This window comes from Stomoxys calcitrans, chromosome 5, assembly GCF_963082655.1.
Source record: "Stomoxys calcitrans chromosome 5, idStoCalc2.1, whole genome shotgun sequence".
Lineage (NCBI taxonomy): Eukaryota > Metazoa > Arthropoda > Insecta > Diptera > Muscidae > Stomoxys > Stomoxys calcitrans.
In genome coordinates, this window is record NC_081556.1 from 5065502 (window position 1) to 5085208 (window position 19707).

The 19707-nt window shown below is 36.7% G+C and overlaps 1 protein-coding gene across 2 annotated transcripts in view; it reads left to right on the forward strand.

The window, feature by feature from the left end:
• The first annotated feature begins 611 nt into the window (after positions 1 to 611).
• LOC106096274 (ecdysone receptor) overlaps positions 612 to 19707 on the forward strand; it is a 237069-nt gene continuing 217973 nt past the window's right edge. Inside the window, exon 1 of one of the 2 annotated variants that reach the window (XM_013263927.2) lies at positions 612 to 2069. The gene's annotated coding sequence lies outside the window, so the exon portion shown is untranslated. The remainder of the gene's footprint in view (positions 2070 to 19707) is intronic. The other variant, XM_059369228.1, reaches the window with a different exon arrangement.

Genomic DNA, 19707 nt, shown 5'->3' on the forward strand with positions numbered 1-19707 from the left:
ACACTTTCCATTTAAGGCAAACATATCGTACGAAAAATCTCTATTAACAAACCCGTGATTAAGATTAGCATTTTGCTACCCAAACACAAAACAGCTTTTAGCTTTAATAAAAGCTCTTTATATCCGTTATTATAATACCCTGGCTAGTTTAAATTTGATTTCAGGCAAACTCTAAAGCAAATGGCAACACTGCAAGTAAAAGCTTATCTCATGAAAGCTACTCCCCACAAGTGTAATACCTAAAATAAAATCGTGCATTTGGCAACATGTAACACCTACATTAAAAGTGTTTGCATTAATATTTATTAAGGCAATTTTAAGTAAACTGAATAATAAAACAAATAAATACTAAGCTATAATTAAAGTCACTAGCAATACTACATTATTCTCTATCTATAAATTAACTAAGCAAGAGTGTTTGTTTTAATGTAAATACATATACAATGTTTTTATTATTCCCCATTTCAATGAAAATCGCTAAGTTACCACCACTTGGCAAATGGCAACTGTCGTTTTGCCTTGTCTTAGTGGTTTGGCAACCATGACGCCAAGAAGAGAATAATGCAGCAGCGCAGCAGCAGCGGCAGAATAAAGCTCGCCTCCTTCTTGAAATTACAGTACATTTTCATTACAACAGCGGCAAGTGGCAGTGGCAGCCGAAATCGCGGGCGTTTTCTCTATCTTTCTGCAATTCTGTGCTAAAAAAATTAAAAAAAAAAGAAATGTAGCAACCGTAATAAAACAAATGTTTGCTAAAATTTAAAGTGCATAAATTGGAAATAATTGTTAGCCAGCTTCAATACATAAAGGGCAGTGAATGTTTTGTGAATTCGTTTTTCGAGTGCGTGCGTGTGTTTGTGTGTGCGCGAGAGTGTGCAGCAGGAAAAAAAGAAGAATTAAATACATGTTTTAACGAAATAAAATAGCAAAAAAGAAAATATCTCAATATCTCTGTGCAATTTGTCGTTGGTCGGTCGTTCGGTTCGCGGTGGTGGTTGGCTGGCTGGCAGGCTGACTGACTGTGTGGCTGGTTGATGGCGGCGACGGGGACGACAGTGATTCGGTTTAACTACAAAAGAAGTGTCCAAAGGAAGAAATAGCGAAGTAAAAATAGAAAACAAGTAAAGAAAAAAAATGAAAATGTGAATGCATGAATAAAAAATAACGTAAAAAAAATTTGCACAATTCTTTTGTGTTTTGTTGTTTTTTTGTGTGTGTTGTGTTTAAGATGGGTACAGAGAGCAGCGTCATCGCTAAGCTTCGGTGCGGTGCGGGGGTGATTTAGAGTTTTTGCTTTGATTTCATGTTGAATGTGTGTTCGTCGTTTTACATGCAAACTCGATATACGCAAAGAAATAAAAACAAAAACAATAAAAACATCATAACAAAAACAAAGACCAGCAGCGGTAGCCACAATACTAACAACGCTTCATATATTATTGATGACAACGAGCGTGGATGTGCATACAAAGTTTAACAAAAAAAAACAACACAGAGGAAAACAAAAACAACGATAACATCGGCCGACCGAACCGCAGCAAAGTTGAGGAAAACAAACAAAAAAAATGCAAAAAATAATTTGTAATGAAATAAAATTGTATGAATGAGACTCGAGACCGAGTGCGCGCGAGTGAGTGAGTGACGATTGAATGTTGGAAGAAATGCAACATAAATTCTCTATAAAACAAAACAAACGACAACAGTGAAAAATAAAAGAAATAAAACAAAACAAACCAACAGCAAAAAGTGCAATAATTACGGCCACTAAAACACACAACCAAAAACAACAACTATTTATTTATACAAACAACTGGCAGCAGCAGCAGCAAAAGAACAACAACAACGGCGAATAAGAAGAAGCAGGAGATACAAAAGGCAAAAGGCAAGGTGTGTTTGTTGTACAAAGCAAAGTAGTCAATATTTTTTATGTGAAAAACAAAGGAAAAAATTTGCGAAATTGTGTTTACCCCAGTTTTATACCTACCTGCCTATCAACCCACTCCCCTTACAAAAGAAAACACTCACATGTGATTTTGAACGAGTTCATCTTCTTCTTCGTGTTTTGAAAGGTAAGTTCAGCCAAAAGTTTGAGAAAAAAAAAACTCATTACCATTCATGCTCTTTACTCTATGGCCTTTGCTTGCCCCCCAACAATGTCATAAGAAGCAGAAATAGAAACCCCACCTGAAAACTTTTCCCCTAGCCTATCCCTTGCTAAGTTATTTGTTTTAGGACTTGGTTAACAAAAACAGCAGCATAGGCTTCGAAATCTTCTGCTTTGGAGCTGCTGCTGCTGTTGCCGCGGCGTCGGCGATGGCTGCAATTGGAGAATAGGCAAAGCAAGAATAACTCTTGCATTCACTTCACTTATACTCACACACATACACAGGCACAAAGTTGAATTTTGCACAACGGCAAAGTCTTTCAGTGCAAGCATTCGGTATTGGGGGCTGCTGGCTGGTAGACAACAGACAACAACAAAATAACTTCTTCAACGAAGTAGGTATATAGAAGGCTGCAAAGGATAGGAAAAATAAAATATAAACAACAACATTGATAGAAGAAAAATAAATGGAGAGAATATGAAAAAAAAGTTCTTCGAAACCATGGAAAGAATTCTAAAATCGCAAATGAGAGTCAAAAACAGTGTTGCCGCTAAAAAACAATTAATAGAATAGGTACAAAGGCAGCCATTCTCTAACATTTTAAAATAAAGTTAATAGGCATAAACTACTTTTCAATTCTTAGCAGTTTTGACAAAACTCGGATGAGATTTAATAGCCATAAGAATTTTTTATAGGGAGGGGGTAAACTAATCTAGTCACTCCCTTTTAAACACCTCTATCTAGGACCTTATAAAGTATATATATTGTTGGTCGTCTCGACATTCTGAATCGATCTAGCCATGTCCGTCCGTTCGTCTGTCGAAATCATGATAGCGGTCGAACGCGTAAAGTTAGCCGCTTGAAATTCTGCACAGATACTTCTTATTGATGTAGGTCGTTGAGAACGGCAAATGGGCCATATAGGTTCAGATTTGGATATAGCTCCCATATAAACCAATCTCCCGATTTGACTTCTTGAGTCCCTGGAAGACGCAATGTTTGTCAGAATGTTGTGATTTCCAACAACTGTGTGGAGTACGGTTCAAATCAGTCCATAACCTGATATAGCTCCCATACAAAACCGATCTCCCGATTTGACTTCTTGTGCTCCTGGGGGACGCGAATTTTTGTCCGATTTGTGTGAAAATTCCCATAGAGTGTCGGTCTATAACCTGACGTAGCTCCCATATAAACCAATCTCCTGGTTTGAATCCTTGAGTCCTTACAAGCCTCAAGTTTTTATCCGATTTGGCTAAAATTTTGCACTTGCACTGGTGCACTGGTGGTGGGTTCGCAAGGTCGCGCTGGTAGTTTCTTTTCAAGTTGTCGCTGGGGGTTGAAAATTTACCATATCCCCGATCCCCGAATTTGACTTCTTAAGCCTCAAGAAACCATAGTTTTCATCTGATTTGGATGAAATTTGCCACAAAAACTTCGGCAATGACTTCCAACACCCGTGTAGTGAATCAGCGTATAATCTGATACAGCACCTATATAAGCAGATGATCTCCCGATTTAGCTATTTAGCTGAAATTTTGCACGTAGTGTTTTATTCTGATTTCCAACATCCATAGGAAGTACTCTGCAAATCGAACGACAACCTGACAAAGCTCACAGTTCAACCGATCTATTGATTAGTCTGCTACGGACGCTAAAAGATTCAATATTTGCCTGATTTGGCTGTAATTCGTTGCGTAAAGTACTCATGTGCCCTTACGCTAAGTTTATTTGTGGAAATTTTTAGCAGAATTCATGGATGTGGGTTCCCAAAATTCGACCCGGCTGAACTTAGCACATATTTACGTGTTCTTTTATAGAAAATTCAAAAATTATTCAACAGTCAATTTTTTTATTAATTTATATATTTAGATTTAAAAAATGGGAAGATTTCAGTTTTATTAAATATTTTTCAAAGTTTTTTTATAGAGAATGTTGTCGAAATTAAATTTTTATGGAAAATTATGACAATGTTTAGTTTATATCGTAAAAATGGATCGATAATAATAAAAATTTGATTTTATTTTAATAAAAAAAACTTTATTTTTAAGATTTTGTTGAAGTTTTATCAAAAATTGAAAATTTGGAACATTTATCAAAAATTGATTTTCTAAAAAGATAAATTGGAAATTTTGTTTTCATAAGAAATTTCGCCTGTATTTAAATTTATAAAAAATTTGGTCGGAATTTAAATTTACAGAAAATGCTATCTACTTTGAATTTTTTGGCAAAAGTAATCTATTTTACAGGGCCTTTGTCGCAGTTTTCTTTTTATACAAATTTTTGCCGAAATTAAATTCTTGTTGAATATTTCGAAAATTTTCTCTAAGTTATATCCGTGACAATATTGTCAAACTAGAAACTTTTGTCCAAATCACATACATTTACAGAAAATATTGTCGATTTTGTTTCTCAGGAAAATTCATTGATTTTATAATAATTTTGTTGAAATTTATACCGAAATTTTTAAAGGCGTTAAATCGCGCAATGTAGGCTGCCAATTGAACGGTCCCGAACGTGAAATAAAATGTGTTGAAACCACCTGTCATGCAAGTCAAACTCTTGCATTTTGGTTACGATGCACATCATCTTTGAAGAAGTACGGTCCAATGATGCCACCAGCCCATAAACCGCGACAAACTGTGACTTTTTCTGGATGCATTGGTAGCTCTACAATGCTTCTGGCTGATCTGGACTCCAAATTCTACAATTCTGCTTATTAAGTACGCATTGAGCCATAAATGAACTTTGTCCATAAAATGGAAGAAGCTCGTGACGAACTTTCTTAACAGAGAACGCATTTTGATAATAAAATTCAATAATTTGCAAGAGTTATCCTTTTTAAAACGAATCATGGTTAAATTACAGACCAAACTGAAGATGTTTGACAGTGAAAGAAAACACGAAACGTGCGTGGGCTGTTTAAACTATTATTGCCTCAAATATATAAATATAATAGCTAAAAAATCACTCTTTAGAAAATGAACGGGGCTTAGTTTCGCTCTGCAATTTATATTTTTTTTTGCCCATGATTGCCATAGTCGGTAAAAAAAAAGCCCTGTTTGGGGTGAGTTTTGGGGTTGTAAAGGGCCATTAGTCACTTGGCCCCAAATGTTTATATCAAACTCTTACTTTACTCCCAAATACCTTTGTTTTGAGTCCCATAGTTTTGTGGCAGGTGATTTTGTACGGTTTGGGGGTATTTTGGGTCTTATTTTGGGGTGGGTGTTCACCCAGACATTTGGCCCTGGAAGTAGATTTACGATTCGTGTTGTACTCTCAAATCCATTTTAATAGAAACGTATATAATCATGGTCAATAAATAAGACCAGTTTGGAGTATGTTTTTGGAGTGGGGTAGACCAGCAGACGCTTAGTCCCGTAATTGAAAATAAGATTTGTACTCTACTTTCAAATACATTTCATGTGAGCCCGATATTGCCATGGTTGGTTGGTGGACTTCCATACACTTGGTCCAATAATTGTATATCTGATTTGCTTTCTACTCTCAAATACCTTTCGTTTAAGTCACATATTGTCATGACTGGTCTTTATATGGATTTGACGTGTCTGGGGGGTGGGTCGGGTCCTCCAGATACCCTACGCCATATTTGGGTACAACATTTTTGTTTTTATGTTACTTTTAGATTAGAAGCAAATTAACGCTTGAATTTCCACAACAATATCCGAAATCTGGGGTTTTTTTTAATTTTTCATGGTGAGGGGGAGAGTCCGCCCCTCCGGATATCAAAAAATGAAGTACCCCATAATTTAGTTAGGTTAGGTTTAAGTGGCAGTCTGCCATCAGACTCACTTAGACGTTTTAGTCCATTGTGATACCACATGAACAGAAGAAGGAAGATGCCTTCCTACCGTTGAACCATCCAGATCGCTTTAAAAAGCCTAATAACTTGCGAATGTTCACATCCGCTAAATCTGACAGGTTCTCAAAGAAATGACAACCTAAAGTGGAACTCCAATGCCAATGACAGCAAAGCAGTAGACCTCTTCAAGTCTAGATTAGTCCACATAGTTTTGAAATGCTCACAGCCCCCTCTTTGTGAACATCTATCATTCGTTGTCCTTCGAGCCTCGCAAGCTCAACCGCTTTACAATTCCCTGGGATATCTCTGTGGCCCGGCACCCAGAACAGGTGAATGTTGAACTGTTCAGCCATCTCGTTGAGAGATCTGCGACAGTCGAGGTCGGTTTTTGGGATTTAATGGCTGCCTGGCTGTTATTTTCATAAAAAATTTCTGCTGTTCTTGATTTTTATAGAAAACTTAGACCATATTCTTATTTAAAATAAAATTGGTCCAAAGTTTTTGTAATTTGTGATCATAAGTCATTTGTTTAGCATTCAACTTCTTAACAAAGCTTTTTTGTCACAATATACAAAACTAAGAATTCAACTAACTACCACAGTATTTTATGAGTTTTTTGTAGAAATTCCCAAAAAAATGGCAACACTGCTTGAAAGTGGTCAAACCAATAACCCTCTCTCCTATTTTGTTGTTTGGGGTATGCATATAAATGTTTATCCCTAGCTGGGCTGGACAAGCAGAGCAATAAAGACGATGACGACGACTACGACAAACATGATAATCGGTCAAGGTAGTCAGTCGTAGAGAAAACACTGTTGTCATCATTGTGGTTTTTTTAGTTCGTGGACGAGGGAATGTTGGGGGAGGAAGGTGCAATTTGTGGCTTGTGGGTGGTAGAAGGTAGTTGGTTGAGGTGATGAATGCCTATGGCGTTTAGGTTGGCTATCATTCATTTATTTGGATTATTGTTTGTTGCCTTAGGTTCAGTTCACTTCAGTTCGCTGAAAAAGGGTCATTTTCAATTTCAATCGGCTTATGTTGTATTGTTGTCTTAAGCGGTAGTTAACAAATCTATTAGGAGTCTTAATACTGTTTTAAGTAGTCTCAAGCTATAAATAGAAAGAATGTAAAACATTTCGGCAAGGGCATTTTACCTTGTCTTCGATTTACTAAGAAGACCATCAGCTGAGCGGCTTAAAAAATAGATTTGTAAAAAAAGTTTAAGAGCTTAATTTGAAAGAAAAAGCTGAGAATAACTAAGTTGAATAGAAATATGGACGAGAATCTTGCGAATGCATGCATTTTTGTCTAATTATTTAATGATTTAAACCTTGTGTTCAGAACTTTCAAATAGCTTAAACTTTATGAACTCCAAATTCTTAGTTCGGATCCAGTCGCTTAGCGGATTTAAAGAAATTTCAGTCATTTTATGATCATTCAAAATCATTCTGTGGGACATCCAACAAATTTCTCCAGATTATTAGCATCTACCGCAAATCCTTGGGAATAAGACTGTCTATGAAAATGTTTCTATTTGCATGTAAACTGGTGCCTGTGGTGTACATCCAAGTCGCTGTTATATCTAAATGTTGGGTTTAAAAAGTATTCTTCCACTTAAGGTTTTGAATAAATCTTGGAGCCACTTTTGATGTATTTTGCCTCCACCCTTTAGTCTAAAATAATTTTGGATATTACCTCCCGCACCCCTAGAGTTTTATGACAGTTTGTTTTTTACCAAATGCTCTTTGCTAGGGTACGTACATATATGTACCTTGAATATGCACCATGCAATTTCTTTCGGTGGTACGAATTAATACAGTTTGCTGACGGCTCCTTTGTTGTTGGCACCTTTAGATAACCGAAAGATTACAGTTTTTGTCTGGAAATTTTAAAAACATCTCTTAATGTATAAAAAAAAAATCATTTTATAACAGTTAATGTAACTGTCGGAAAACTGTTATACTGTCATACTTACACTAAATTTTTTGTAAACATATTTTAATTGTTCTTAGAACCTAATATATTCCAATAAACAGGTTAGTGAAGATACTCATTTAATAACAGTTAACGCAAATGTATGAAAACTGTTATAATGTTATACATTTATATATTTTCGTAGTTTTTTTTCTTTTTCCTTCCGCACGCCTAGAGTTTTATGATAGTTTTTTTAGCAAATGCTCTTTGCTAGGGTATGTACATATAACTACCTTGAATATACACCATGCAATTTCTTACTGTGGTACGAATTAATACAGTTTGCTGCCGGCTCCTTTGCTGTTGGCACCTTGACAATGATCTCATAATTGAAAGAATTTAAAGCGAACGGATAACAGTTTTTGACTGGAAGTTTTAAAAACATCATTTAATATATACCAATAAAACAATGTTTTTTTTATAACAGTTAATATATTTACAATAATATTTACGTCAGATTTCTTTTATAGAACTGTTAAATAAATCTACTTTTAGGCTTCACAAAGTTCTGTGAATAAGGTCTTTAAACTGACATATTATAAATTATCTTACTATCAAATGTTTTCTTCTTCAGTGTAGTAAAGACAGAATCAAGCATTAGTGTCCGAACGCGTGCCGCAGTGTGACACCGCTTTGGGGAGAAGTTTTTACATGGCTGTCATACCATTTTTTCAAATAGCATAGTTTCTCACAAATGTCATCAGAATTAGGAGGGGATAACCACCGCAGAAAATTTTTCCTGATTTTCACATCGGGATTCGAACCGAGCCGTTCAACGTCTAAGGCGGTCATGTTAACCTGTGCGGTAACAATTTTCAATTTTTTAATTACAATTGAAAATTGTTATTGCTATAATGAAAATAGGGCCGAGAATATCATTGTAACATTTAACACAATAAGCCAAAAACTGTTATACGGTCAGACTTGAAAAATTTTTGTGTGTGTGTTTTTTTTAATTATGATACAATTGAAATTTGTTATCTTATAGTTTAGATATGATAAAGAATTAGGCATTCTATGGGTTGCCCAAAAAGTAATTGCGGATTTTTCATATAGTCGGCGTTGACAAATTTTTTCACAGCTTGTGACTCTGTAATTGCATTCTTTCTGCTGTCAGGTATCAGCTGCTACTTTTAGCTTGCTTTAGAAAAAAAGTGTAAAAAAGTACATTTGATTAAAGTTCATTCTAAGTTTTATTAAAAATGCATTTTTAATATAACAGTTAACACATTTTTCCGAATACTGTTATACGTAAACATAGTTTAGTAAATTTTTTCTAAGCATTGAAAAAAGTTGACACATGAAAAGATGTTGTACAACGGCTGAAGGGATTAGCTTCTGGTAGCAGAAATTAAAGTCTCCATATTACAAATTGGGATGAAGATATAATTTCAAGGCTACAAATCAACATGCTATGAATTGTAGGTCCGACGGGGATAGAGAGCAGCACTATTGTACTGAAGATTAGACAAGTCACCTAAGAAACATTGGCGTTCACGTGAACAAATCCCATCTGTTGTCTGGAAATTTCTTTTTAGTAATCGATAGAAGTCTTTCATTTCTTGTGATATTCATTCCCTTGGTCAAATTAGCTCGACTGTTTCCCCCTTTGGGAAAAATAATAACGAAAATATTTCCTTTTATTTATATTGTGAATGGCAAAAATATTGTTGTCATATAATTATTGTGAATGGTAAATATGTTATTGTGAATTTCAAAAACTAAATATTTAAAGAAAATACTGTACTTAACAATAACACTTTAGATGAAGATGGAAACAATGGATTTTTACTTAAAGGAGAGGGTTTTCTGATCGAGGGAAAATATCGCCAATATTTATGCCAATGGCCAATATGATACATTAGTGAGTTTGGGAGAAAATATATCCCAGTTGGTGCTAGTTATGCAAATTAATCATCTATGAAGAGGAAAGGAAAAAATTTCGAGCCTGCGGGATTTTAATTAGAAATTCGGGAGATTTCGATGTTTTGTCGCTTTGAAATATAACCAAGCCTGATTGTTATTGAAGTACCTTTAAAATCTAGTTGATCGCCAGGAACTGTATGATAAATAGTGTCAAAATTTTTGCACTTCCTTTGTGCAATGTACTTTTGTACTACTTTGTGCTATGGCCCTGAACATCTGGTTAAGAATCTTGACGTGTTTCTAGAAAGTTTTCAATTTTGTTCACACAAGGGGACCGCCTAATTTTAGGTATTTTGGAAGTACTAGCCATGTTTCTCAACGATTCGGCTGTATTTTAATATTTTGCTTCATTCCTATTCATTGGTGGCAATCATCTTTCTATTGGTGTCAATTGGTTAAGTGAGTCTTATTCCATATTTTTTCAGGTAACATTAGCCCCCAACATTTTGATGCTTCTTCATTTTGAGCCCCCATTCTTTATTTAGAAAAAGTAACATATATTCCCCTAACTCAGTAAACATTGTATATTAGGCCATAAAATCAAGTTTACCAGTCCTTGAAAGGATTGTTGTTTTTTTTTACTTTGTATTTCGTTGAACAAAACAAAAGTCAAGTTGCACATTTAAGCGTTTTTTCCTTGGAATACTGTCATGCTTTTGTATTTCTGCATGTAGTTCTTCTTTTCTATAGTCGATGGAAAAAGAGGCATAAAAATAAATATCAAACAAGAAACAAAAAGATCGACTGACTGACGGACTGACAGACAAACGCACGACAAATCACAATAAAAGTAAATGGATACTAAGAAGCACAACACAGCAGAGGAGAATATAAGGCCAACATTAACATCAAGTACCGACTGAGCAACTATGCGACCAACCAACAGACCAGACCCTACATAGCAAAGTGCATAAAAAACAAAAACACACAATGGCCTGGCTTGACTTGGTTTGCCTTAGCATGGCATCATGGCTTGGTTTAGAGCAGGCACAGGCACACATTGCAACTTGTCCAACAACTAAGTCAGTCATTCAATTGAAAATAAAATTAAATTTTTGTTGTAGTTGGAGGTGCTGCTGCTGCTGCTGTTGCTTTTGTTTTCTTTCGACTTGTATTTTTGCCTGTTTCTCCAAACGACCGACCGACTGACTCTTAACCAGCCCATACACTCTTGCGCCACTGACTGACTCTTAAGATGGTCGTAATGCTGTTTCCCGCTTGGTTGAAAAGATGGATAGTAGATGTCTTAGTTGTTGTTGCTATTATAGTTGGCGGAGAAGCTTGTTGGCTGCTTGATTGGCTTGCTTTGGTAATATGGAATAGCCGGTCGCTAGGTTGTTCGGTCGACAAGAGAAACAGACGGAGAGATATAGAGAGAAGTCTGACTAGCTAGTATGCTGAGTTGTATATCTAAACGGCAGAGCTGAAGCCTATGCACACTTTACGATCATGAATCCATTAACAACGAATGGTTATAAGATCGTCAAAAAAAAACTGTTAAAACAATTCCAACTTGAGTTAGGTGAGATTGGTATACCTCAGGGTTTTCATTTGCATAAAATTGAGAAATGAAATAAGGTTAACACAATTTTTCTCTCGTATAAGGTTATCTTTTGGAGGGAAATTGTCGTGTCAAAAGTCGTCAATTTTAAAAAGCTCCCAATTTCCAAAAATTTAAAGAAAATTGCCTGCAAATTCTTCGGGATGTTTGACCCTGAGAATGAATATCACTAGAATGGTGGTTTTTTAATTAAATACAGAAAATAAATCGGAACACAGACAACCCACCATAAGGGGACTCGTCGGAGCCTGGTTAGGGCTTTCATCTAGAGCTGGCAAAATATCGATGGCACTATCGATATTTCATTTATTGTCTGAATATCGATTGATATATTTCCTACCGATACTATCGGCAAAAAAAAGCGACAAGACACTGAAATTATCCTATAAAATACATTGCGCCTATAGAGGGCGCAATTTTCACTAGGATGTAGTGTTTAATGACATACAGGGTGGCTGATGAATATTGCTACAATGATGAATATTGCTACATTTTTTTTTCGGTGTATGGAATACATTTTTCTTTTATTCATGTTAAATTAAATTATTAAATTAATTATTAAATTATTATTAATTAAATTAATAAATTAATTAATTAAATTAATTATTAAATTATTATTATTAAATAGAAAAAAAGTTATTACATTTTTTTTTGGTAGCGGCTTTCATCAGCCACCCTGTATGTCTTAAATCTTTGGATGTCAAAGTGAATGGGAAAGACATTAGCCGGAAGTCGATTCCACATACGAACGTTTCGGGCGAAATAAGAATTTGCTCTATTATGCATTGTGCGGTCCACTGGCCAATCAATTACAAACGGGTGTGAGTTTCTGGAATGTCTAGTATCCCTGACATACATCCTTACATCAGGAATAAGAAGACGAATATCAGACGAACACGACCCATGAAAGTACCGATAGAACAGCGCCAAAGAACCAACATTGCGACGATGATCAAGGGAGACAATAGATACCCCACTGTCACCCATCAACGCCATCGCTCTCCTCTGTACACGGTTCAGTAGCTCCAGGGATGATTTTGAAGCTCCAGCGCATACATGTGAGTTGTACTCTATTTTCGTCCTTATGAAAGAGGTGTAGATGTTAAGAAGATCAGAGGGAGTGAAGTAATTCTTACACCGTTTAAGGAAGCCTTCACACTGCAATGCTTCTTTCGACACTTCAAATACCTGTTTAGCCCTACGGACATCACTTAGTATTTTCATGCCCAAAACATCAAGAGCTTCTGATTGCTCAACATTTATACCGTTAATAGACAAAGATGATCGTAATGGGTCGGCGAATCGTTTGAGTGACAGCAGGCAGCACTGAACTTTCCGTGCATTAAAATCTACTCGATTCATTCGACCCCACCTAGAAATGGCCAGCAAATCCTTGCACAGTGTGTATCATCCATAACCTGCCTCTTGTCCTCAACCTCTCGAAGAATCGACCTATGGTCGAATGAGTACGAATGACAGAGAAAGACTGTCATCCGCAAATGAGTAAATCGGATTTGATCTCTGACCCAACTCAAAATCGGATTTGATCTCTGACCCAACCCAAAAATAAGAAAAAGAGAAGGAGAAAGCCCTGGGGTACACCTGCGATCAATTTATGCTCATTGTATGAGAACCCATCTATAAAGACTCGAATAGTGTGACCTCTGAGAAAGCTCGAAAAAAATCCAACGAAGTCTTTACCGACACCGAATGGGACAAGCTTTGATAGTAGTGCACCGTGCCAGACTCTATCAAATGCCTTGGAGATATCCAGTGCCACAACCTTACTCGCATCAAACTGGTGGATTTAGCGTCCCCAACGTTCCAACAGAAGTACCATTAGGTCGCCCGTAGAACGATTTCTGCGGAACCCATACTGTTGGTCGCTAAGAAGGCCATTGGGCTCTAAATACCTAGCAAGATGGTGATTAACAACGCTCTCCATGACCTTGGAGAGAGCGAAGCTTATCGCAATTGGCCGGTAATTCGCAGGGTTGTTTGCCTTACCCTTCTTGGGTATTGGCTGAACGTTCGCAACCTTCCAACGCGCCAGGAAGACTCCGGCACGGTAGGCAAGGTTGAAAAGGTTGCGTTATGGACGAGCGAGCGTCGAAGAACACCTGCGTGAGACAAGTCTTGATGTGCCGTCCGGGCCTGGGGATTTATTTACGTGTAGATTCTCAAGAACCCTTTTAACTCCACGAGTTCGAGCAAATATTTGGGGCCAGATACATTTTCGATTGAGGGGAGTGGTTGATTGCTATCCGGCAGGGAAGAGTTCCCTGCAAATATATCAGCGAACAGGTTAGCCTTACCAATCGGGTCAGTGAACGTTTGATCATCCTTAACAAGAGTTGAAATAGATGAAGAACCACCCTTTACCCATCCAGGAGGTCATCGTAGCGCAGAGGTTAGTATGTCCGCCTATGACGAAGAACGCCTGAGTTCGGTAGCGGTGGTTTTCCCCTCGTAATTCTGGCGAAATTTGTGAGGTGCTATGCCATGTAAAACTCCTCTCCATTGATGCTCAGTCCAACGAGCTTTTTCCTGCATAAATATTGACCTCTTCGGGACTGGGGAGGAAGCAGTACGATAAATTCGGAGTAACCAAGAGGTGCAAGAGTATTAACTTATACTTTTCATGGTGTGAAGTTAATTCTTATCCGACTTAACTGAAATATTGCACGAGTCGTTTTGGTATGACTTCCAACCACTTTGTTAATAGCTGCCGTATAAACCGATCTTCCGATTAGACTTCTTGAGCCTCTAGAGGGCGCAGTTCTTATCCAATTAAGCTGAAATTTAGCACGAGACGTTTTGGTAACAACTGTGCCAAGTATGGTCTACATCGGTTGATAAACTGATATAGCTGCCATATACTATCTGAGCCCCTGGTGGGCGCAATTTTTACTCGATTTGCCTGAAATTTTGAAGCCATGACAATGACTGTCCATATCGGTCAAGTTCAGGTCATTCAAAGAACTTGACAAATGCAATCCATCAGGAGGGTATTTAAATAAGATTCGGCCAGGCCAAACTTTGTACGCTTTCATTTGTTAAATTTGGTTCTATTCGGTCTGTGCATTGATATTGCTTCTATATAAATCGATTTTCTGAGGTTTACTTCTCATTTTCGTATGAAATATAGCTGATGAGAAATTAGCGATAGTATCTATACTATCGACATTTATTACTAGAAATGTCGAAATTATCGAGTGTTGTGAATATCGATAGTTTGCCAGCTCTAGTCTGTGTGATGGCCAAAAGCCATAACTTATCCATTGGTACGTTTTCTATCTTATCCTAAATGTTGCCTTTAGGTGTCCAACGATTCGATCAAATGAATATACGCTTAGAACTCAAATCCATTCAACACTCGTTCTATGCAATGCAATTAAAAAAAAAAAGAATAACAAAAACAAGTCGCAAGTAAGCCTTCTCATAATAGCCGCATATCTGTCAAGAGGGAACCAGGAACCGGTTAGTGGGGCACAGAGACAAAACAGATTGACTTACTTGAGTAGTTGGAAGAAGTCGGCTTAGGTTGAAGCCCATGAAACGAGGCAACATGAAACCAATGAGAGATTCAAAAAAGCGTTGCGAAGTTAACCACAACGACAGCAATAGCATCAGCAGCAACAGCAGCAGCAGCGATTAGTAAAACTTCCATAATTTTTGCAGTGGCAGCGCCTATGTCGCGACTCTATCGTTATTGTGGTTGTCATCGATGTTCTGTTCGAATGATAAATGGAAGTTTTTGCATGCATAGCTGCCTAGGGGGTATATTCCTAACACTGCCTTGCTTTGATTAGTTTTTCAGTCGCCTTTGTATTTTTCTTGTTGTTTTTGTTATTGACATAGTCGCTAAGGTTTCGTTTGGTTTTGTGTTGTTTTGAATTTTCTGGGCTTCACATTTCGAATTTGTATCTTCCTATATTATATAGTGCTGCATTCAAATTCAGGGAATACAAAGAGAAAAAAATCAATTTTTTTATTTCTTAATACAATGTTGACTATTGAGCTGGAGCCAGAAGTTGGGTCGGAGTTTATCACGCTTTCCCCGACGCCGACTCTGGCTTAGATTCCGATCCTGGTTCGGAGTCGAGGGCTAGACTTCGCAGCCCTGTCTGAAACCCATAGAAAATGTATGGAGCTTTTATTTGTTGGGAAAAATATTGGAAACTATAACATCGCAAGCATATCATCTCTGAAAATGTTTTACAAGAATAATAAAGAAAAAATGAGACTTCTTACATAAAAATCTTGGTTAAGTCTATGCCAAAAAGGTTCAAAGCTGTAAAGGATAACAAAGAATATCATACAAAGTATTAACCACATAAGAATCAGAGAACTGCATGAGCCCAAAATTTGACACTCAATGGCCACTATGGCCAAAGCAATTGTCTGTATCGCATGCCACATAAAAACAAAATTATCTACAAACACACGCACAATAGAGTGAGAGATGCGCAAAGGTTTAGTAATCGTCCAGTGGATGTAATTTGCAATATGGTAGAGGGGCATCGTGTGTTGGTTGCAAATGAAAACCACTCACATGGGTGCCACATGAAGCCAAAGCAAGCAGAGGAATGAGACATCAAGTTTTGTTGAGCGGCATATACTCCGTTGTTTTTTTTTGCATTTGTTTTTTTATATTTGGATCAGAATTGCTTTTATCAGAGACGTACAGCACGTCTGTCTCCGTGTGTTCAAAAGTGACAGGCTTACTTCCATTTTTGTTGTTGCCCAAGCCATAACAAAGCACGCAAATTAATTTCAGCTCTCATAACTTTTAACCGTAGCTGCCACCAACCATTTTTTGCTCATCAGCAAAAACACTTACAATAGCTTAACGCATTTAAAGGATTCTTTTATATAAGGAGTATATTATGTTTTGGTCGTTGAGAGTCGTAAGCGTCAACAAAGATTGCTGGTATAAGGTATGAGTTTGCCATTCGCTTTATGTCTACCATGTGCACTTATTTTTAATGTGGCTTGCTGCTGTTCTCTGCTCCGAACAGAGTGCGCGCTGGGTGCCGAGGCCAGGTTATTGGCGCTTATTTTCATGCGATTCGAAAATCTGTCTATAACACACTGAATGCGAGAATCAGCGCTGATCTTCTCATTTGATGAATAGTATTTTGCTTCTCGTAGTGTGATAAGTTGAATTATTAAGAAAACATCCAATTTCACTAAACAGGAACGAATTTTTCGAATTTCATCATTTATATCTGTAATGATTTAAGAATATATCCAGCTAAATTTCAAGAATTAAAATCGACACCTATGATTACATTCTGGAAAAGATAGGTTTGAAACTAAACAAAACCTGAACAACGTTAGTTAAAATTTCATTAAATTCATGCACTAATGGTGTAATTGTCATAAACAGGCAAATGCAAATTTGACCATGAACATTCCAATAAGGAACCGGGGCAAACTTCTCACATATCAATGAGTGCTGTCCGCTTCAAGTGTAAGCACAATGATAAGGTGCCTCCTTTTTATAGCTAAGTTCGAACGGCGTACCGCAGCGCGACACCTCTTTGGGGAGAAGTTGTTACATGGCTGCCATACAAAATGGACAGTACCTACAAATGTCGCCAGCATTAGAAGGGGATAACTACCGCTGAATTTTTTTCTGATGTTCTCGTCATGATTCGAAACCTTGCGTTCAATGTCATAGGCGGTCATTCTAACTCCTGCGCAACAATAGCCTTCTACACACAGGCGTTGTTGGAAAAAAAATCGAGCAATTTAAATTTTGTGTATTTTACGATTCGTATCCCTTTAAAATATGTATGTATACGGGCCTTAACTATAATAAACTCTTAAATCGTTGCACATAAGTACAATTAGTAGCACTAAACCAAACCTTTGGTTGAAAATACCACTACAGAATTTGTTAATTTTCCTGCAACATTTTATTTTGAATCTCAACGAGCCATAGTACAGAATTGATGTTGAAAAGCACTCTTTGCAAGCCAACATGTAACAACAATATATCCATTAGCAAGACAAAAAATCATCTACCTGTCCGCCGCATGTGCTTTGCTTCGGCTGGTGATATTTTTATTTTTTTTTTTTTTTTGTCCGGCATTCGCTGCTTTTTTTTCGTTCGTTTTACTGCTGCTCTCTGGGTTTTTTCTGTCACTCTCTCTACTATTACTCTTAAAAACAAATTTTAATAATTTTGGTGCCGCAGAGGATTGAACAACTCATGATCTCATGTTTGGTAGTCTTGCACGCATCCACTAGCCAACTGACATCATCTTCTTTATGATACAGCTGCACTGTAATTAGTAGTTCAATTAATTAAATTAAAAAAAAAGGTAAAAATCACTCTAAAATTTTTTTTCTGAATACGAAGTTCACATTTTTGAAAATTTTAAATTTCACATACAAATTTTGTAGTTGTTCAACTTGATTTTTCTATGGGTGTATCATTAATCGCATTTTTGTGGTAAAAAATCAAGTAAATACTTTTGACTGTGACTAGCTGTAAATTTTTTGTAATTTTTTCTAATGCATTTTTTAATTTTTCATGTGAAAAAATACAACATCACTGTATAACATTATAACACTTTAGAATAACCTTGTTGAATACGAGAAAATAATAATAACTGTGACCAAAGTGACTGTCTTCAATCCCCTCTTCTTATTATGGATTTTTTTTATCAATTTATCTATCTTTCTCTCTCTCTCTCCAAACACTTTACCAACTGCCATCTGTTTGGGCTAATAACACATTCCATTCCTTGGCATATTTATTCCATTTGCATTATTTAACTATTATGGGTCAATATCATCGGTGTTGTTTTTTCCGCTCTCTCTGACTCACTCTCTACCCTCCATCACTTCAATGATACCGTTTCCCCACATCTTCATCAGATTTCAATGAATTTTTAATGTAGTCACATTGGGCTCAGTGCCGTTTATGCTGCTGCATCTCAACCATGCTGATTTGTTTTTCTCTCTCTCTCTTCTGGCTTCTTTTCACTGAATTGTCTTGGTTGCATGAAAAAAAGAGGAACAAAATTGCAAAGAAAATACCTCGAAATCGACTCCTAAACACTTGAGACTTTGACTTTGACAATGCAAGTTTGCAATGTGCTGCAGTGTAGGAGCAGCACCAGCTGCAGTCAGCAATCTGCATCATTTGGTATTCTGTGGGGCTCTTCTTAGTTAAAGTTGAGGAAGGCTGGCCTTTTGTCGAAAAATTTGCTGTTGTAAAATGCCAAGGAAACAGAACACTGAGAATACATTGAAGCAAAAGAAGAGGCAGGCAACAACAAACTAAAGTAGCACAGTAAGAACAAAGTGGCAGAAGACGACCAAGCAAAGGCAGAGTTTTTATATTCATGTGAATTTTGCAAAGATTTATAGAAGGTGCAGCCATAGCCAACTAGGCAGAGGAAACAGTCAATCCAAAATGTTGCTAAAACTGCATGGGGTGTCTTCACAATAGCCCCTATTCCAATTTTTATAGTTGCAACATATCAGAATACGTATACACTCGTTGGTTTCAATGTGTCTATAAATTACAGAGAAGTGCAAAATGTAAGCAACTTTTCAATTTAAGCGATTAACGGCGAATGGATAAACAAAAGAAGTAAAATATGGCTAAAAATAAAAATTATTACAATATTTTTTTATCTGTGGAAAATTTTGTCAAAATTTACTATATTTTTTTTAAATGTTTTTAAATTTTTGTATATGTCTTTAGAAATATAGAAAATTTTGTCAAAATTTTGTTTCTATGGAAAATGTTATGAAAATATACCTATATCTAAAAAAAATTGTTTCAAAATTTTATTTTTATTGGAAACTATCTGGACCGGGCTCGCTCCGCTGCGCCTTCTTTTCAATATATGGAACCAAATTATACCTTTAATATTTATTTTTGACGATCAAAGAACTATTGGTCTCTATATGATCTTTATTGGTCTATGAATTTGCTCGGAGGGCTTAGGGTCTTTTAAGTTTAGATGTTAGATGTAAGGACTTTATTAGAACCCAATGTTCTCATGGGGATTTTGGAAGCGGAACCCCAGAAACGTGGTCCCGAATGTGTGTCAATTGCTCTACTTCCTTTCATTCGGGCCCCATAATGCCTTGGTCGTTATATATGAATGTCCGATTTAGGGGTGTTTTGGGCAGTAGGGCAGTCCCCCCGATACTTAGCCCTGAAAAAGTATTAGCATCGTGCTCTACGCTCAATTACCGTTTATTTAAACCCCGTATTGCCATTGGTTTACGAAGAGTTTATGGGATGAGGCGTCCCCAAAACACATAGCCCTAAAATTGGATATCAAATTCGT